General features: G+C 41.7%; 1 protein-coding gene across 7 annotated transcripts in view; it reads left to right on the plus strand.

The window, feature by feature from the left end:
• klhl29 (kelch like family member 29) overlaps nucleotides 1-22169 on the plus strand; it is a 273850-nt gene that overhangs the window by 64876 nt on the left and 186805 nt on the right. The window lies entirely within an intron of this gene.

Here is a 22169-nt window from a genome sequence, read left to right on the forward strand (position 1 = left end):
TTGGAGTTGATAGAGCTCCGAATAGAGGGCCGTGTTTTCACACACATTTGTCTCCATCGCCCGTTCTCTCATTTTTCTCTCCCCCCTCCACCTCTCTCTCCTCCTCTCTCCCCTCTTTCTTCTTGCTTCCTCCTCTTTTTCAGAGGAGCGATAATGAAATCAGGCTGCAGCCCTTCATCTGTATTAGCAGCATTTGCAGGGTCTAAGAGAGACTAACAGCCTGCTAATTCTCTGCCTCTGATTCGTTAAACTGACAGGCATTTGCATAATTTAGTCGACCGCCTCCTTCTCCTCAAAAGGTTGCCGGCAGACGCTTCTAACATTGAATGGAATCGAAAGTTGTCAACATAATGGCTTGTTTGATCGGATTTTGAGCATTTGTTTAGAGATGAAGATGAGAACTACGGAAATATGCCCTAAAAGTGGCATCGATTTCAAAGAAACTTGGTTGATCCTTTGCAAGGAAACTTAAATGTTTCTTTTTCCCCCTCTAGTAAGAAGTTAACCAAATTCTCTTCAGTTTCTCCATCTCTCTTCTTTGGCTCACCTTCAAGGCATACAGTTTTCACACGAGCATGCTATTCCCCAAAAGTGAGCTCCCGTTTGAGGCAGAAGGCTTTTTCTCTTTTTTTTTTTTCTCCCTTTTTTTTTGTGTGTGTGATGCTGACAGATATGAGCAGTGGCTTCCCTTTTTACCATTTTCTTTTGAGCTGCAGTGTCTCAAGGCTTTACAGCATTTTCAGTGAATAATGCACACACGCACCGTCACATGCACCAGGCACATGAGTCTGCAAAAAAAAGAAGACACTTCCACTGATTTACACACGCATTGAACGTCTCGTCTCTCGCGCGGCTTGCATACAGGTGTGCCATTAACCTTGCAGGCTGACAGCATCTCTAGGTGTCTCCATTATGTGACATGATTAGCTTTAAGCTACGTCGTTGGTTTTGAGGGCTCGCATAAACACCAACATGGAGCCCCACAGTCTGTGTTGTCAAGGGGGCACCCACAGCGTAGTCATGCTTTTCACCATAGATAAATGACTGTGTGGAGGATTGAGAAGTTATGCGAGGTCCCCCTCCACACTCTACACCCCCCGCACTCCCTTCTGCCTCCAGGCGTTAATAAAGAGATGCAGTACCAGGTGTCCTCTGTGAGGAAGACGCACCAAGCAAACCTAGGAGAAGAGAAAGCAGCAGAAGTAGAAGAGGAGAAAGCGGAGGGGGTCGATATTGTGGTTTGGCATTTTAGCGGCCTCCTTTTCTTAATGGCGCTTCGGTCTCACTGGGATTATCAAGCTGGCGTGTCATGGTCCGTAAACTGCAGTGCACCCATGGGGGGGGGGGGGGAAGCCACACTGAGAGGGGCTGGAGGCTTCGAGGTGGAAGTGACTGGGAGGGGGGAGAAAGGCGGGGAGGTGTTTTCAAAATGCCTGGCAGAATGTAGCCTTTATCAACCGGAATAGGCCAGAGGGAGCACATAAAGTTGCAGCCTGCCTGCACCTATTGCTCTGCACTCAAACCAATGCAGTGGAAAGTGAACTTGCAATTCAGCACTTGGTTAAAAATAAAAAATAAAATAAAATAAAAAAAAGTAGAATACCTGTTTAACCTTTTCTTGGCTTGTCACAAAATAGCCACAAACCCCAGTGTATATATTAGGACTCTATGTGATGGACCACACACGCAAAACATAATCATGCAGGAACAATATCAGGTTTTTAAATTGTGCATTAGGTTTAAGCCTCTGCCCACTCTTTAGTGTCATGCACCTTCTTACAGGATTTCCATCGGTATCGCCCCGTATTTAGCTCCATCCATCTTCTCATCAATTCTGACCAGCTTCCCTGTCTCTGCTGGAGAAAAAGTGTCTTCAAACATTATGATGTCACCACTGTGTAACGTCACCACGTTACACAGTGGGGATGGCCTGTTATGGGCAACGTACAACATTTGTTTTCCACGGCCCACATCATGTCGTTGGTGGGCTGAGGTCTTCAGTTTTTCAGACTCACCAGAGTACCTTCTTCTACAAGGTTCCCACATGACTCTTGGCAAACTGAAAGCTGGAGTTCTTCCAGCAATAGCTTGTTCTTGTTGCCCCTGTTTATATCGGGACATTGGGTGGCTCATATAGGCACTGAATAAGGGTATTGATTCCAATACCCTTATTCAAGGGTATTGGAATCAAGGGGGCTGCTGTGCATCAGATAAAATAACATGAATTCGTTTGTGGTTGCAACATGACAATCGGTGCAAAAGTTCAAGACTCGATGTTTTCTACATCTTTAAAGGAACGTGAATGAGGAAAATATGCAAATGAACACCAGTCTGGAGTTAATTCAGGTGAGTTTTGTAAACGTGTTCTCACACATTCCTTACTTCATTACCAACAGCTCTCACAGGGCAGGTGAAACAATACCTTAAATGAAGCCGTTTAGCCCCGACGTTCTTCAGGGACGACTCGAGCCTTTTGCTTCCTCTTGATGAAAAATGACTACACATATGGATAAACCAGCACTCCCTCTAGAGAACCGTTTGGCATTTTTTTGCTTTTTACAACACCTGTAAATTATTGCTCTTTGTTGAAGCCTCTTCCTGAAGCCCCCCCGATTTTTCCATCTCATCCCTCTTTGTTTCCTTTACCTTTTTCATTTACGTCTTAGACACAAATCACATATCCGTCTGCTGGCAGCCATAATAGTCAGCCCATTCAGTGTACAATGGCAGGTGCAGTAGGTCAGCGGGTGTATCTTTGGCGCATTAATATCGTTCTCCATGCTGCCGCTGTCACCGCTCTGGTCACAGTCTATCTATAGTGTGTGAATACCTAGTAGTGCCTGGTGTATTTTTCTGGGCGTATTCTGTATGTAAACACACTCTATCCCCTTCATTTCAGCCTCATCTGCTTTTCTACTACTCCTAGAGCTCTGGGTTGACCCTCACCGTATATCATATTCTACATTTCACAGCTTTTTTTTCTTCCCTTTTTCACAGTCTCTGCTGAGCATGGAGAATATCCACATATTTTATATCCTCTCTCGGTGCAAGTTTTGCTTCCAAGTCTTAATCCCCGCAGTTTTGGTTGTTGCCACCTGAGATCAAAAGCAATAGGACCGTCCCCAGTTTGCATGGGCTGCATTTGCATGGATCCCTGCGTTCTATGCAAAAAGTTCAGTTCTGACCATTTGAGAAGCTGAGCTTGTGTTATTTATGACCATGTGCCCAATGGAGCCATCTATTACCTTCAGTGGTTACAAATGTCCAGAGCAAGAACCAGTGGGAGAATCTTCTACAAAATTCTTTTTTTTTTTTTTTGTTGTTTTTTACACTGATCCCATCTGGTTTAAGCCTGTTTCTTTATTAAAGGACCCATGGGTGTTGTGTATTACACCTCGAGTGTATCACAACTCATAATTCAGCCACAAGAAATCAGAAGGTCCAATTTAAACAATTCATAACTTGCATGGAAAATGAGATGCAGGTTCATTAAAGAAAGCGCTGACTGAAGTGTGTAGCTATGCCTTTGATGCCAGTCATCGGAAGCGTCGCCTCTAAGAGCAGTTGACCTGACGGCGCATCATGGGTCTGTCACAAGCTGAAGCTAAACACAGATCATTAGGCCCACATGTCATTAGGATTTGTAGTGTGAAATTTGAGCAATATCGAAATGGCTTTTAAAGGGAGAACCAGATTGAAGCGGAGCAAAGCAGCCTCATCTGCATCAGTTGTAATGCGCCGCTCTTTATGGTCGGCTAATTAAGATTAAATTGAGTGTGCTGGTTTTAGCGGAGTTTCTGCTGCATTTAGTTTGGCCTGTCGCGGTAGTTGTCAGGGGAGCACTGAGAATGTGTTCACAAAGAGATGAGAGCAGCTTTACTCTGTGTTTGAGAGTGGAGACAACTTGTCAAATGCAGTCGGATACAACTCCCAAGTTTTCTGCTTTTACAGCGAGGAGGGAAAAAAAAAATGCCGTTCAGACAAAATGTCAGCTCTAACCTGACCAACCCGGGTGACAGATTTTCTTTTACAGGAAGTTTTTAGGCTGCAGTGAAGTCTCATCAAAAACCATGAATTTAAACCCAAGAGCAAAGAAAATCAAAATAGTCAAGCGAGTACCATCAGACTCATAAAATCTAGTGCTCATAGCAATCAAATGAATTGCACTGATGTGACTGCAGTAGAACAGTAATGCGGCATATAACGGAGTTAAATGTTGTCAAAAAGACTGAACCTCCACAATCTAGTCACTTTTCTCTGGATGGTCAGCGGTAATACCTTGAAGCGGTCATTATCTTTAACAACTTATGAGTCTATTCGTGGGACTAGAGGAATTTTGGCCTTCACATCTTTAAAACATTAAGTCAGTTCATTGAGGATACTGGGCATTTTTTAATGGACAGCTCTCGATTTCCCAGGTCAGGAATTCAAATGTGTTCAGGTCTGGTGTTTTCTTTGGGTCATTGAGAGAGATCTACGTTTTGTGGAAACTTGAGCCGCACAAATCTAAATTTGTCTCTGTCTCTGTGTATTAATCCAGATCCTCTCATGTAAACGTGCCCCGATAAGAGATTTGTGGTAACTTCAGAGGTAATGTAACAGCAGGTGTTTGTGAGAACAATTGCTCTGAAAACCATTTCATTTCATTATATTGGTGATTCATGCAGCCTTACTGTATTATAACAGACAGTAAGTCATTTGTGGGTTTCCTTGATAATATATATGCCAGCATGCGTCTGTAGAAAATTCTCATTTCTAATACCTTACATCTTATTTGATCTACTTTATTTTAAAATTTGCCACTGATACTGAAAATGAGTAACTTTGCAAACAGTACTTACTGCAGATTTTCCCCCCTTCCAAACTAACATTTATCCAGGTTTAGCCCAGATTTCTGTGGGGGCATTTAGATGACTTTTAGATGTCCTTTCAACCAAAAAAAATGCTCTGTGGGTTACTGTAACCCATCCAGCTGTGGGCTAGTCAAACGAGATAAGATGTCCCATTACTTATTTAGCAGCACTTTAAAGGGTACCCAAGTCAATTGAGAAGCCACTCTCTTTTATGATAACATTTGCCAAAGCAGCCTCTAACACGGCGGGCAAGGTTGAAATTGAATGAGATGGAATCAAGTGAAGGTACAAAAAAAAAAAAAAAAAAGGTTGGTAATGCGCCCTGTGGTCAGATGGCAAAGTGAAGGTCAATTTGTTGGGGCATTGTATACTTTGGTGACTGTCTGGGTTGTGACAGGCAGACAGATTTGCGAGGTCAAGGTAGGAAAGTTGCTTGCCTTCAAATTGATATGACCAGAAGAGGGAACTTATAGTTTAGTTTTTTTCCCTTCCTGTAATGAAATTTTTTCGGGGCCCTCTCATATTATGGCCGAGCCTTGCTTTAGGAATGGTACGTTTTGATGCATTGAGAGCTCATGTGAAGGGACACATGATAAGCAGGGTTATAGGAGAGAGGGCGGACTTCTCAGCCGGCTCTGGTTGTTCCCTCTACACACACTTTTTTGTGTGCGCGTGCGTGTGTGTGTAGAGGGTTCAGCATGGACACTTTTCCCCAACCTAATCATGAGCCCCCTCTTTTATCTGAGTGCTTACCAATTGTCCAGGTCTATACATCACAGTAACGTAACACACACACACACGCACACACACAACTGCTGTCTCTTGTCTTTCTCTTCTTCGAAGCCATATATTACCGTGTATCACCCACCGACACTCTGGCAACATATTAAAAAGAGGGATAGCGGCTGCTCTGTTATTGCCAGGGAAGTGATTTACCATGGGGCCACATTCTCACCATATTGATTAAAGAATGTGTGTGTTTGTTTCACCTTTCCTCCCATCTCACTGAGCTTTCTCATTTTCCCTCCCTGCTGTAGCCCGCTCTCCTTCTCCGTCTGTCTCTTCTTCCTCTCCTCCTTTTATCTCTCACTTCACTTCCCCTATCTCTGATCTTGCCTAAAAACCTCCACCGCTCCCGTGAGTGTGTGAGAGTCTCCTTCTCTCATCTGTGTCGGCCCCGGACTCATGTGGCTGATTGTGTTTGAGAGTGCAGCCACTTCTCATTGAAATTTGGAAATTAGTGTCCAGAGTTTTTTGAAACATTATCTGTGACTTGTTGCCTTGTTAGAATAAGTTGTTAGCATGTCGACAGGTAGAGGCAGGCAGTGGTTATGAAGTTGCAATGATTTAAAATAAGACTCCAGACCCTGTGTGTCCAGGTACTTGCCATAATTTGTCGCTTTTGCTCTTATCATTCCACCAAAGATAATTTTTATTTATTTATTTTTTTTACCTGCCATCATTGATACTGACGTATAAAAAAAACCTTACTTAAAATAAACATACAAACAATGCTTAGCCTGGCAGGGGGGCAGTAAAGCCTGGCTGCCTCATCACACCCTGGGGGAAACCCTGTAATTAACTGTGTCGATATCTTATAATTTTTTAAAACATTGTTTTTAGGGATATTTGGAGTTGCATTGTACAAAAATTGCAATAGGTTACTCTAAGACTGTAGACACCTGAAACCTGAGACTCAATATTCTCATGTTTAAACTCCCCCCTCCCCCTCCCCCCCCCAAAAAAAATCCATGCTTTGATTTCTTTTTGTATTTTGGGGGCAAAATTGAGATTAGATTCTTTTCTTCTTTTTCTTTTTGTCATTTTTGGATGAGTTAAGTGGAAAATAAATGTTTTTATGCCATTTCATTTCTCAACCGATTAATTTTTAGTACCCACACAGTGTTGCGAAACTTTAGTGCGAGAGCGAATTCCTAAAGTTTATACCCTTTCTATAGTTGAGTTCACACCTGATTCCCTTTATTTTCCCCAGTTCTTCTCTTCTTTTTTATGGTCATTTCAGTAGTCTCTCTTATTTGTTCATTCCACCTGCCCTAGGCTGTCTCCCAGGCCATTAATCTGTACCGCTCCAACCGCTCCTCTGGGCCAGACCATGCTGTGGCGCCACTCTGAAAGGCCACTGTGCTCATACAGATATGAAACGATGGACAGTGACAGAGAATAGCTTTTAGAGGAAGCACCAGGAGACATGAATTAGGGGGAGACAGAGAAACTTAGTGAGAGAAATGAAACTACTGTCGCTTCTCCCTCACTTTTCATGTCGCCTGAAACAAAAGTGAAGAAATCGTGAATGCGAGATGTTGCCCTGAACAACTGGACCAAAGACACTATAGTGCCTGCCCTTTTGAAAAGGTTGAGATTTGAAGAGATGAATATGCTGTTGGATCACACGGGGGGGATTTCAGGCTCGCTTGCATCATGCCTGGACAGACAGCAGCTGTCAGTGACATGGTGAGGAATCGGCCACATTGTGTTGGTGGGAGACCTCTGTCTGGGTGCACACATTTATTAACGCACAAGTGTTTTCACGTGTAGTAGCTCTCAAAAATGTGCACATTCACCATAAATTAGACCTGTAACTGTCACGTAAGCATGTAAACATTTTGAGAGTGACAATTAAAGGGGTTAACAGTATCGTACTAATGTGAGATACCCAAGAAAATCCACAATTCTTGGCACACACGGATGTATCGAAAGACTTGAATATATAGACCTTTTATTGCAGGAGCCTAGCTTACAATATAGAAACTATTCAAGGTACTGCTGCTCTAAGAGGCCAAGGCCAACACTGAAGAAGCTACGGGAAAATTTGGCAAGCACTGGTCTAGTTCTGTATGTAGCAATTTCAGTTTTCTGAGGAAAAAACCTAGACCCACCTGAGGTTGCCTTTTGGATACAATCCCAAAAGATGTTTGGCACAAAAACAAACTGAGCATCACCAAAAGAACACCATACCCATAATAAAACATGGCAGGGGCAGGATCATGCTCTGGGGTTACTGGAGTTTCTGTGGAGGTGAATAAAAATGGAAAAGGACAAGTATTACAACTGCTAATCCCAGCCAATTTTGTCTGCTAGAATGTTGAAGATCAAAATATTTTGTTTTGCAATCTCATCATCCCTCCGTTGGCCTTCCACCTCCCAAAAAAGAAGTTTTACTGCAAGTAAATTAAAAAGCAAAGTTTTCAAATAGCTGAGTCCAGAAGTAACTCTGACCAAAATTCTGTGGGGTCACCTGAAGACGGCTGACTGTGGCCAAGAGATGTCTTCACAATCTGATTTGGAAAGCATGACTGCTCACAGAATCCTACCAAATAAGACTGAATGATGAACTTTCTCTATCTATCTATCTATCTATCTATCTCTCTATCTATCTATCTATCTATCTATCTATCTATCTATCTATCTATCTATCTATCTATCTATCTATCTATCTATCTATCTATCTATCTATCTATCTATCTATCTATCTATCTATCTATCTATCTATCTTGCAGTTTTTGTTCTAGCAGAATACTATTAAAAAGGTGAAAAACATTTATTGTTGTTCTATTTGGTTAAACCACCAGACAAATTGGCATAACAGTATGCTTTTTGTAACCAAAGTTGCTGGAAATTAATAAAGTTTGCTGCTTTCAGAGTATGGACTTTAGTGTGCAGAACACCAAGAATCTGTGGTGTTTTAGCATTAATTTGTCTGTCTATGAGGAAAATGTTGACCTTTTGATTCATTAGTTATTGCCGCATTTTGGTAAAATTCTTGAAAGCTAATCAAGCTCAGCACACAAAACAACTCGCTCATCTGCATCCTTTAGCATTTCTTTTTGATGATCTTCTTCAGGAGGAAAAAAAAATAAAGCTCATTATCGTCACAAACTTTGAAATAAAATTAATTGCTCTTTAATTGCATGCATGGAAAATCACTATTATTTACTTGATTTGACTTTTTCATTTCGCTTTTTCGGATCCACAAAACTGCAGGGGTTTTGTGGATCCGGAGATTAAAAAGTATTAAAAGTTTGAATTGAAGTTCAGCATGTTCCAAATGGAGTAAGATCACATTCTTGTTGTGTTAGCTGATTCTATGACCTGAACTTTAGAGCACTATCCTTCTTAGTACTGTGGAATATTGATAATAAGAGTAATGGACCTACTTGTGTCTTTAATAAAAGTGATGATGACAATACCACTTCCTTGGATTGTCTGTATTTTGACCGTTAAATTAATTATTTTCTAGCTAAAACGGCCAGTGGCTAAAATCTTTCCAAAATAATGTAGATATGCCTCTAATAAAGTTCATGCAGTTCTGTGAAAAAAGTATTATGCCTCTTAGCTTTCTATTGTGTTGCAGTGATGTGACCCATCAGAAATCTGACTTTTCTCTCACATTCAACACATCTCACTGCCTTTAAGTGGTAGGCTTTTTTGCTATTATTTGACATGTTTTCCAGAGTCTTTCCTTCCGACTCTGGATCAGTCTGATGGCACAACGGACAGCTTCTAGAGCTTTGAGTTCTGGGAGAATCGGTGGCCATGGCAGGTGATTTGAATAGGGTTGTCAAAATATCCAACTTTTGTATGTCATCGAGACCAATAAAAAGATGGTCGTTAGAATCGATGCAAACTTAAGTTTTCATTCTACCATGCTTGTACACAACTTAGGACAGCAGCAATGCAACCTGAGACTGTTGGCCTTCCACTGGAGAGGCTCCACTGAACAGTCATGACTGAAAATTAAAACATTTAGCTGCTGCTATGGCTTTGCTTTCATCTACCATGGCACAGCCACAAGGCAATATTATTCCCAATAAAAGCCAAGTTAGCTTGAACAGTTTGTTTCCCTGTGCTAAAATCATTTGAAAGACGTATGCTGTTTTTCTTGGGTTTATTATGCTTGGCCTCCTGGAGTCAGGCCACTGAAGCAAGTTAAGGCGCTTGTGTGGGAGAGGGCTGTGTAAACACAATGGCGGATCAGACCTGCACATTCTGAGTATGAACCTTGTCACCACTTGGCAGTGTTCAAGTCTATTCTCCACACTTGTATGAGCAAGAGAGGCCAAACTGTTAGCCCGGAAGCTGACCATAGCCAGCCGCTAGTAAGCCTTCTCTATCACTGTCCCTGGAGCCACCCCTCTTCCTCTCCTCCACATTGTCCTCCATCTCTCATTTAACTCCTTTTGTCCCATTTCTTTTCACCCTCCTATCACTTGTCTGTCGTTTTGATGTTTAGATCTCTTGATCTTTCCTCCTTGGCCGCGCACTCTAAGCTGGTGGCGTTGAAAGAGATGGATGCCCACCGGCCTCAGTAATCTCTCAAGCAGCCATTTAGATAATTAAGTCACTATTCTTTCACCAGTGTTGCGTTCTCCTCCCGAAGCTCGAACTACACACACGGCACGGCACACATCCACGTAGCAACGGTTCATTACAGCGGCGAAATGCTTAGCCTGTGCAGTCTTTCTTTTATTTCCCTTGAAATGTGCATGGAGAGTAATGTGTGGCATCAGCAGTGAGCGTTGTTTGTTTTGACGCTGTTGGTTTTTGTTGAGAGAACAGAGAATTTTGCAAAAAAGGATGCAGCAGGAAGAGGAAAGGCGACAGCTGACACGGGCCACAGAGAATACACAACAAACACACAAACGTGCACAGAAACACAGGCAGACGAGAAAAAAAAAAAAAAAAAAAACCAGCACGTGATTGGCGTCTGGAAATTTGCTACTGCATACCCTAAAGAAGCTTGCACAGAGGCTAGATGGGGAAGTGCTCTCTCTGGCGCCTCAGGGTTTTCTCTTGCTTTTTGTCTTGTCGTGGTGGTAATGTAGCTTTTTGTTGAAAGTCTGTGTTTTAATTAACCGAGCAGCAGCATTCAGCGGCGGAGCTTGCAGTGCCTCTGTTCCTCAGGCTAATGACATGCCTGGGATACTGACAGCCAAACTATACCGGGGTATTACTAACTGTGTTACTGCAGCATTTTATGACATGGTGGTCATTTCCATCTGCGTGGGAAGGAAGGTTGCTTTTTGGTTTGTAAAAAAAGAAATAAACCAGTGTTCAAACTTCATTAAACAAATAGCTTTGAAGCCCTTGCATCAGGTGCCATCTTCTCAAATTGCCTCTTCCCCCCATTAACAGTCTACAGGAAGATTTGTGCTGACGCGTACCGAGAAGGAAATTTTCTGTCAGTGGTGCAGGCATGTGCAATATTTCTTCAGTTGAAAAAAAAAAAAGAAATAACCCTTGGCCTCACTTCCTTTTATTTCACTCCTTGCTGTCTGTGTAGTACAAGTGAACCTTTTTTTCATTCGCTTTGAAAGGTCTGCCCTTTGCTTGCATGCTTTATGAAAGAGGAGATGATCAGGAAACGACTGTCTCTGGCAAAATGAGGCAGTGCGTGCATGTAATCCGTGAGTGTTTGATCCATCAAGGTGTCAGATTAATATACAAAGTGTCATTTCTCACTGTGATCCCAGAACCTGTGGATACGTTCCAACAGGCAGATCATAGAAGGCGCTGTGCTGGTTTCTTATATTTGTCCTTGATGATTGCCCCCACGGTTCAGTTTTATTTGTGTGTCAAGCGCTTCCTAGTAGTACTGTAGCATCGACTCTCAAAGTAAAACCTACCCATATGCCTCTAATCTGCTAAAATGGAAGCTATTTTTGGTTCCAGTGGCTCTTAAGCTGGTGAGCTCTGTTATGAAAGGGCCTACATTTGTATGATTTGCTGCCGCATGTCTGTGGTGTCTTCAGATTCCACTCAGACCACTAATTAGGTGTGCAAATAGTAGCAAAGTACTAATTCCCCTCAAACCACAGGGATTAATCCACCCTGCTAATGCCAGGAATCAATCCCAACAAAAGGCTTTTTAGTTTTTCTGCCAGCAGGTAGCTGCATCTAGCTTTACTTCCTCAGAAACTGAAGATGCCCCTTTCTCTCAACCACTGTTAGAGATAGTGGGATGGATCCAACAGTTCTTTTTCTGCTTTATTTTTTCTTCTTCTTCTCGGTTTGCTGTAGTTCCAGCTGCTGCTTCATTGTTTTTATGTTTTATGCCTTAGGAGCTAAAGCTAAAAATAACCTGGAGTTTCTGACACTTCATTTACTCTGTCAGTGCTTCATTGAAAGTGCAAAAAAAAAAAACTCCTGCTGCATCTGCAACTGCAGAACATTAAAACACCTGGGTATAAAATTATGACCGTATACAAGGAACGTGAAGAACATCGTCTCTTCATCATGGGCCTTGTTAGTGGGCTGGGTGTGTTGAGCAGCAAGTGGTAGAAGAAGGAAAACTGGACTTGAGTGACTTTGACGAGGCCCAAATTGTAATGGCTAGACGACTAGGTAAAAGTATGATCAACACTGCATCTACGGGATGCATGTAGTCTGTATTGTATGAAACATGGTCCAAAGAAATAATGGCAGTGAACCTGCTATTTTGAATGAAGGGAGCCAAGATTGGTCCTGTATAGTTCAGTTCAACAGGCATCTACTGTATCTCAAACTATCCATCCATCTTCTTCTACTTGTCCAGGATCGGGTCGTAGGGGTAGCAGCCTTTTTGACTCAGCTCTCTCTTCACCACGACAGACCGGTACAGCGCCCGCTTCACTGAAGGCACTGCACCAGCTCGTCTGTTGATCTCCTGCTCCATTTTCCCTCATTTGTGAAGAAGATCCCCAGATACTCAAACTATTCCACTTGGGGCAGGACATCTCCCCTCGACCCAGAAAAGAAGAACAGTTTTCCGACTCAAGACTATAGAAGAAGGAAAATGCTGTTTTTGATAGAAAGGTGTCCAAATATGTAATGCAGAATCAGTTTTTTTATATACAGGACTGCATATTGGTCAGGGTACCTATGTTTAAGACCTGTCCTCCAATGGCAGGGCCAACAATGGGAGTTAGAACTGGACCACATAGCAATGGCCCTGTGGCTATGTGACATTTACCTGGGGAACTATTTGGCTATTAAGTATTATCCTATCAGAAGGTGTGACTGGAAGACTTCCAATTACAAAGTCATGCCAAAGAGTGGAAACCAATCTTAGATGTTGAATCTAAGATTGGTGTCAACAGTCTGCTGCAATATAACATTCATATTTGCTGATGTGTGTCGCCTCTAGGAACAGGATAACACACCCTTTTAGGAAGCAGAAATGGTTCAGGAATGACTGTAATCCTCTAAATTTCTCTGATTTCAGTCCTATTGGGCATCTGTGTGATGTACTGGGGAAAACAACTCTGGTCTATGGTGGATCTGATTTTAAAATCTTGGGGGAGCAGCATATTATGAGGCGCCATTTTGCAAGTCTGCATCATCTAGCTGAGAATGCTCCATTTTAAAAGTGAATCGCTTTATTAAGGATGCATTTTGTTTGCTTTTTCACATCTTTGCACTGTAAAGCAAGAATTCATGGGTGACATTCAAATGAAGACGGTATATCAGGTGTATCCCTGGGAGCAGGGGGAATTTATAAGGCTCTAGACTCTGGCATGCTTTGCTCCGGGTGATCCCTGTACCAAAACTGTCTCCTTATATTTGAATATCGGCAAAAACACCTCTGTCTGTGAGAAATTGTCAGCACATGGTCTCTAGCTATATTCGTGTGGTTGTAGAGTGTGTGAGGAAAGTCCAAGCACCTGCGCCACTTAGACCTGATATGCATGCGGTCACGTTTCTCCCACAGGGGCCCTCATTTACAGCAATATCTTGTTCTCATAAACCTACAGCATTACCTGCTATTTCTGGCCCTCATTTTGGCCATTCAGACTTTGTGATGGACGAGTTGATCATTAGCATAGATTTGTGAGTGCGACAGGTGGCTGTTTGTGTGTTAGCATGGTAGAAGCTGAGCTGTCACCAGGTCAATAGAAGCAAACACAACTACAGATTGGAAATGGGAGCTCGTTCTCTTAGGGAGTATTTGTGGCAGGGGCACTTACTGAGGTATTAAACACGGGATAGAATGTGCCAGCAAAGCAAACATCACACACTCGAACAGAGAAACGACACACAGCCCACCCTTCTACTGTCTGATCCCATCCTTAACACCCGTCTCTCTATTTCTGCCTTGCACACACACTCTTTACTGCTGTTATTTCTCGTTTGCACGCCATCTCATACGGCCTGGCTGTCTCTCCGCTGCTGCCGCGTTCTGTCCATCTGTTACATTCCCTCTTTCCTCACGTCTCTCCACAGCTCCCCGCATATTCCCACATGGCTTTAACGCAACTCTGTCACACACACCCAGCATGCGGTGCGTCGCCTCGGAGTGACAGATGCTGTTCTAAAGGGTGTGTGTCTCACATTTCCACTTTCAGACAACTTTTATTCTAGCTAATAATTTAGCAGTTTAAGATCAGATGCCCTTGGATCACTAGTATGACCCTGTTTCTATTCACTGTTAAAATGACCTCTAATCCTTCATGTTGCTGCTAAAATGTTGGCTTTTAGAGTTTCTCAAATTTGCTGCTGATCGAGCTCAGGTCTGACTGAAAAGCTCTTCATAGCCCTTGAACTTTTTCATGTCAAAGCCACAAATAACATATTTTATTTGGATTTGATGTAATAAACCAATTGAAGGAGAAAAAAAAATACGGCTCACAAATGTGAAGAAAAATTAATTCTGTGTGGTGGAGCAAACATTTGTACTAGACTTCCTTTACCCTGTTGCCCCTAAATGAAGTGTGATGCAATCAAGAGGTTTGTCTAATTTGCATTTCACTCTTAAGATACCGTCCCCATGTGGAAATGTGGTGGTGGCGTCAGAGCTTCACCCATCAGAGGGTGCATTCACACCAGCCTTAATTGGTCCACCTTAATCAAACTCTGGTTTGTTACCTAGAAAGTTTTTGTTTGGGGTGATGTGAATGTGTAACTAAAAACTGATAAAAGTGAACTCTGGTCTGTCTAAAAACTTAGTTCTTGGTTTGGTTCAAGTGAATTCTGGTGCGGTTTGAATGTATATGTGAATACCAAGCAGACCAGAGACTTCTCCAAAAGTAGGAGGTGACTATAGATCGGGGAGCCAAAACAAGCAAGTGTGTCTAGTACTAGCAGAAGTACAACCCATTGTTGAAGAAGGTTTGGCACAATTGACAACAGACAAAATCTTACATCTGCCAAAGTCTGACTCCACTCCATTTTTGCTTACATTTTGTAAAGTATTGGAAGTGTCTTCCTTTTTTGCTCTGTGTTTCTGTGTCTTCTTCAATTTTTTTTTTTTTTGTCGTTTCCTTCAGTTGTTCTAGGTGTAGCACCACCATAGGCCAGGGGGTAAATGTGTTGCTCAAAGGGTTTGGGTTTGTTTGACATGGTGCGGTGTGGAAGCAAACTGCACCAGCTGGAAATGTAACAAATGTTACAGTTTTGGTCCCCAATAAAACTCAATCTACTACTATGAGAAAACATACTAAATATGATTTAAGGGTTGATTTTGAATTGTCTATTCTAAAATGCAAATATCTTTTAATCTAAACCATTTTGTTATGTCTTTGGCTGTAAGCCTAGAAGGTACACATTGTTCTACTTCTATGTGTACCTTCATCCCAGTCTTTAGTCTTTTACTTCTTCTTAAACGGTTTACTTTCATGATTACTCTACCTTTAGCTCTGCCATTCTCTGTTGCTGCTGTAAAGGAAAGCTTTAATCCCCTACCACAGGGCCTTTTGCATGGTAGTCAGAAAGTTTATTTTGGATCTCAACCGACCAGAGCACCTTCTCCACATGTTTTCTGTGGACCCCCCCCCCTGCACAGCTTCTGGCAAACTGCAAATAGGACGTCTTATGACTTTCTAGCAACAATATCTTTCTTTTTTGCCAATCTGAGGCAGTGGTGGAGGACTCCTGATGTGCGCTGCATGGAGCTACAGTGCACTCAGAGATGCACGGGGCATCTCCATGGCGATGGCACTAAGGTCAGAGTGATGTCAGCCATAATTGGATTTGCACTCATGCAGACTCTGGTGTATGCCCACACAAAAAATCACCCACAAGCTCTCGCTTTTTCCCCTGCATCCACACCATGTGCATTAGGAGGATTGTGAGCTGGGTGTCATTTGCATTATGATGCATCAGCAGACTTGGTGCAGGTGTACAACAGCTTCCTAAAGTTGCGATTGAAGACACCCCAGCAAGCATGAATTTTTGTCTCCTCCATGGCTCATGGTGTGACTGACAACACAATGGAGATGCCAGTCTGCCAGCTCATTAAGTTTGATTGCTGACAGACTATTTCGTCTTTTCTTTCTGAACAACTTTGCTCATGGTGGAAAGTGTGAACCTTTATTTTATTTGTTCTGTGTGAGCATTAATCATTACAATCATTAGTTTAGTTCCCTATCACTCCCAGAGAGAGTCACATTCATCAACTTCCATCTAAGTGGGAGTTAGTCAGAAAAGAACGTTTTGCAGGAGAAACACCTCCAGGTACGATGATTAACATGTTGACAGGGCTGCTGAAGAATCTTATTCATCGCTAAAGGGTGAAACTAATTATTGTTTTGTTTTGTTTAATCTAGCAAGATTTAATAGACTCTTTTAAGTAACTTGCAGCGAAATGTGTCTCGCCTGATCCTAATGACCAGCGCTTTGTCCAAGAGCTGACACTGACTTTATTGAATGTGAACGAAAATGGGCAAATCCTCATCGGCATAGTCTCCCTGCAGCGGTGCGGTGCAGAGCAGAGTGTCACTAGAAATGTGAAGTATTTCAGTGTTTATCTAGTCTGGCAGAGTCCACAGGTGTGTTAGGTGTTGCTTTCCACACACATCTCTGCACATGACATTTCTTTTTATCGCCTCTCATACATAACCGCACACTCTGCCTCAAGGTGAGCTCTCGCGCGCACCGACACCTACGTGTGTGCGCGGGCTGTAAAGAAAGTGCAGAAAGGGAGCCGAGAAGGGAATTTAAGTCTTAGTAATTAGTAGCTTAAATCCTCCTGTTCACCAAGGACCATAAGTGCGGTGGGATTTGTTTCGGTGACACTTGCTCTGCAGGGATCAGTTGCCAACCTCCTGTTACCCACTACATACTTCCGTGCATAGTGCAAGGATGACAGGAATTCACTTTCAGGATTTCGCTCTCATTGAAATGTAGAGCCGAGATTCTAAAAGTGTCGCTTTGGTTAGTGATTGGGAGAATGCGGGGAATGGTAATGTGAGAGCTTCCCTTGCTCAAAAAAAAAAGAAAAAAAAAGGTGCATCATATGTGATGGAAGGCACTTGAATCAAACCAATTAACGTTGTTAAAATACATCTGGTGTGCTGTGACATCTAGCTCATTCCATTCATTACGCTACCATCGGTGAAATTTGCTGGCCGTTTAATGAAATGGCAAAGCATGCTGCATGAGAAATGATTTTAACGATATTTGGTCAATACTAAGATTTTTGTTTTTTACTCGGATTTAGATTTCACAGATCAAAGGCTGTTTTAATGAATGCATAATCAGATTTTTTGTTATGATCGTCCAAACCTAATGCAATCCTGATGCCAGTAAGGCAAAAAGTATTTTTGTCGAAAAGAATGAAGCTTTATTCAGTTTGTTTTGGTCCTCATATGGAGGCTTCCAGCTACCCAGTTAGCCAGCTGCAGTGTTGCCACAGTGCTTCAAAATCTTTTGTATTTTCTCTATCGCTCTGCTACTCATTCCTTTTCTACAGAGCAGAGTTTTGCTGGACAGTAATCATTAGCTTACTCAGTGGTATTGACCACAGCAATTCAAAAGCTACTTATTTTTCTTTCTGCACAAGAATGGTAATAATGTTTCAGGGCATTAAGCTTAACTCACTTGCCTTCATACTTTGCCATCGTAATAAATATCTTGAGTAAGCTCACTTTCAAGTATTACAAATGTTATTCCGTACTCTAATTTCTTTTTTTGGTTTTATCCAGAATACGGATATATTCCAGTTCCATAATTCATCCGGTTGTGTATGCATCCTGTGGAGAGTGAACTGAGCGCCAGAATTAACTTGAGTAAGAAATATTGTGTATTTGAATATACAAAGAACTTGTGAAACAATATGTTTAATGTCCCTGAATCCTCCAGATCATCTATCTGCCAAAATTTCAGCGTTCGCAGAAGTTCCCACAGTTGCTCAGGTCTATTTGTTTAGCTGCACTTGATTGCCATCTAACCTTTAAAGGTCTATTTAAAAAAAACTGGCTTAGACGTATATAATATATGTTTTCTTCTTTTTCATGGAATATTTCAGTAAGTGACTATTTGAGGAATCCAGAATTTTTTTACTCTTATTTACTCTTGGGCGCTGCCTTTTTTTTTTTTCTTTTTTTTTATTCCAGTCCCTATACTTGACCATTTTCAGAAAAATATATATTTTTGTTGCTGCAGACGCTCTCCAGGCCTTTCAATCATTCTAACTTTAAAAACAGTACTCCTGACCCGGGGGTTTGTCTTGACAGGTATTGAGTCTGCACCAAAACTAAATCTAGCAGAGAACCAATTTTTAATTTATTGGGGCATTAATAAGTAACTTGTTGCAATTCTATGTTCTTTATATTAATCGAACACTAAAGCCTAAATGTTGTGTTATTGACACAAATATTTGTTGGATGACATAACGGCACAACAAATTGTTGTGTTGACCCAACCAAGAGGCTACTAAAAAGTTTTTATAAATTTTGAGTCAAAAGTTTTACTGAACATGTGGAAGTATTGTTTCAGTGGACCGATCGCCTGTCAACCCCTAGGGAAGGACAAACACGCAGACGTGAAAAAGTCATTGCAGAATGTCATTGCTTATAGCTGCTTGACGGTTTCAATTGCATTTCGTTTGAGGTTTTGTTTTCAGTTGGCAACGAGTGTGCCATCTATTTTTTTCACAGCTATGCATGCCATTGACGGGGCCAACAACACCTGTCAACACTGTGCAGCCTCGTTTATTTGCTCCAAGCGCAGTCAATGAAAGGCTACCTCATTTTTCAGTTGTTGGGTTTTCCCTTAAAAACCACTTTGAAATGTTTTGGTGGTGGTTTAATCTAAAACTATTGGCTTGAAACTAACATTTTCTTGCCAGCTAAAATGTTACTGAACAGATGCAATCATAAATAATAGATTAAAAAGGACTGATATTTTTATTAGCAAAGAAGCTTTTAAAATGGCTTCTTCCACTTTACAATATACACATCTGTGATTTCTCATAAAATCCTACTTGAATACACAGAAGTTTGCTGCATAGTTGAAGAGGCGTGAATATTTTTACAATGCGTCACCTCCTGGATATTTTTGTGAAATTAACCTTTTTGTATTATATGAGTTCTACAATACAACTGCTTTGATATCGACTGCAAATTATTATATTTTTGGTTATTGAAATGTCATGACACCCATCAGAAAACATATTTTTCTTACATTCATTAGAGAAATTTGTACATTTGTACTTGGGCTACTATTCCTAAACCTTTTAGTTCCTTTTTCTCAAACCGCAAAGGCGTTTTGAGAAAAGTCTTAGTTTCTCTACCACATTGTGTGAGTTGTTGCTGTATTTGGAGCTGCACCATCAAACTCCCCAGAGATGGAACATGCAAACCTGGCTGAATTTCTTTTCCTGCATAATCAGCTGTATTGATTTGTTCTCCCTTGCTTTCATGTGCTTAGACTTTTTACAGGAGACAAAACACTTGTCAGTTTCTCAGTAAATCAGCATTTGCGATAGCAGAGCGAAATGTAGGAATTGTTTAGTTAAATTTAGTGATGGAATAAAATGTAAAAAACAAATAAAATAAGATAAACATGCTGTCAACCTTTTTTTTTAAGAAAAAAAAAGCTCTTTTCAGAAATTTCTCCTTTCATTAGAATTTCTGACTACGTTTTTATATCTCTGCTGCATTGAAGAGCTCCGGAGAAAAAGCAGTACTACCTTGCACCAACTCTACCATTGTTAAACTGACCTAGCGCCTTGTTACTTTCTCTGTACATATTTTGAAAGATTCAGCAAGGTTGGTATGCTGGGAAATTTTAGGTTGTTAAAAGGGGTTACTATGGAGAAGGAGAGGTTACTGGAGAGAGCGTGAGAGTCTTTCCCATGGCTTTTAGTTTCCTCTTTTTTTTAGGTCAGTTGCCACAGATCCATTTTCAAAGTTTGTAGTTAAAATTTAAGTTTCTTCTTTCTTTTTTGTTTACTTGCAATGTTTTCTTTTTAACGGTACACCAGAACAAAATCCTACTCATCCCATCCCAGAGGAGAGACCAGCTGGTTTCTCAGATTCTGTTCCCATTACAGCATCTGATTCTGAAGTACTTTGCCCACCTTATGCAATGCTTGATTTTCCTTTTTTTCTGCATTCTGGTTCTTTAATTAAATTAAGTGATGCTTTTATTAGATGCCGTTATGAGATTGGCTGATTTGCTGTTTGCGTTAAACAGCAAACGGGCAGGTATGCCTTATTAAGTGGCTGACTGTACAAATTAACATGGCGACCCTGGCCAGAAGCAACCCAAAGAACAACTGGTACATTATGTAAGCACCATCTTAATGTTTCTCTCAAACTGTGCAAAGGAAGGCAAGTAGAAATTAAACGTCAGCTTTTGACCAATGACGTTCTGTGTGTGAAAATCCTCCGTCCAAAATTTTGCTGAAGCAGGACGTGTGTGACGAGTGGCTTCATGCCAGCCCACTGCGATGAGACATTATTATTCATGATTGTTTGATTTGGTGACCGGAGACACCAGGGAAGTTGAAGAGGTGGCATAGAAATGGTCTGAGTTGGCAGTGTCTAATAGTTTTAGGGGAAGAGAAAACTTTGCCTACAGCTACTAGAATGAAACTACATTGTTCTGCATGAAAACATCTTTTTAATGGATGACACAGGCTCTGTGCCAAACTTGGAAAATACCACCTGGGGTAGAGAGAGGGAGAATAAACAGTTATATAAAGTAAGGAAACTGTAAAGATTGGAACATTTCTTCATCTGCCTTTCTCCAGATTGTGACCAGCAGCTTTAGGGTGTGGATATTAGCCTCCCTATAAAAAAGGACAAAGTCAGAGGGTGCTTTTCCACTTTTCCTGTTGGATTTCTGCTTGTTTGTATTAGACATTTTTGCCTTTCTGGATGTCTAGGGTGACTGAAAAAAGTTGATTTTGACATAATTGATTCATCTGACCAGACATTTAGACTGGATCATTGTGATCTGCTCCGTTTGATGTTGTTTTGCACTTGAAAGCTGTTCTCTTTGAAGAGATCTTCCCTGTGACACAGTGCTGCAGTCACCAAATCTCACACGGCTCCATTCATGTCAAGACCCAAGCAGCTGAGGAGAGCGTCGCCCACACAGAAAGTTTTCGTGAAGAAACTTTTGTCTAAGATGACGTCAAACTATTAAAAATGTTTTCTGATGTCTACTCCAAAATGTTTTCTTTTTGTTGCCGTTCATGTACGGTCATTCATATTTAGCGTTTTCTGCTTTTGAACCCGCACTCCCCACACGCAGGCACACAAACATGCATGTGCGCACAGCAGCTGCCATTTCAAGGCGTTCTCTCCACTGAGAGGCAAAGAAACAACGTGACAGACCCCAGCGTGCAGAATAAAGACTTATCATCCGCTGTCATTCTCTCCCTCACAGACCAGGGGATTTTGCATGAGACTCGCTAAACACTCTTTGAGGCTATTTATTTATTTATTTCATCCGTTATCAGGGGGGCCCTGTGAGCATAACGGGCCTTTGGTGAGATTGAGCACAATGTACTTCAAAACCCCCCTCTGCGATAGATTTCCGCTCCTTATATCGTGTACGTCTTTGATTTACGATATAAGAGTCGTATGTCGCGAATGCAGTACAATAAACGCCCAACTCCGTGCCGATGTAATTCTGGCTCGCTGTCGCCTCTCAGCCTTTCACAGCCTGTCGCGCATGAAAAGGGGAGACCCCTGAAATGCACTTGAAGGGCAGTGTGATTGAATTAACCAGCCATTAGATGTAGGAGATGAGCTGTAATTGCATGGGTATTTATCTATTCAGATGAAAGAGTTTTGACCGCGAGGTCATGTTACTGCTGTGCTGGCCCGAGGATAAAAATGTGTGTACCTGTTTACGTCTTCCCCAGTCGTGTTGTTTTAACCTCTCGTCGTAGGGCCCAGATTTCCCGTGTAACAGCTTTGCTCCTCGTGGCGTAACGCGTGGATGATGTGGCTCAGCAGTGCTCATCTCCCTCCATGTTGCTGCAGCCTTCATTAATGACCAGGAGAACAGGAATTAGAAGCGTTAAATGATCCACAGTGTCAGGTAGCATGCGGGCAGATGCTGTGTGAGCTTTTACTCTGTCATGTC

The sequence above is a fragment of the Poecilia reticulata genome, chromosome 21, assembly GCF_904066995.2.
Source record: "Poecilia reticulata chromosome 21, P_reticulata-male-v2, whole genome shotgun sequence".
NCBI lineage: Eukaryota > Metazoa > Chordata > Actinopteri > Cyprinodontiformes > Poeciliidae > Poecilia > Poecilia reticulata.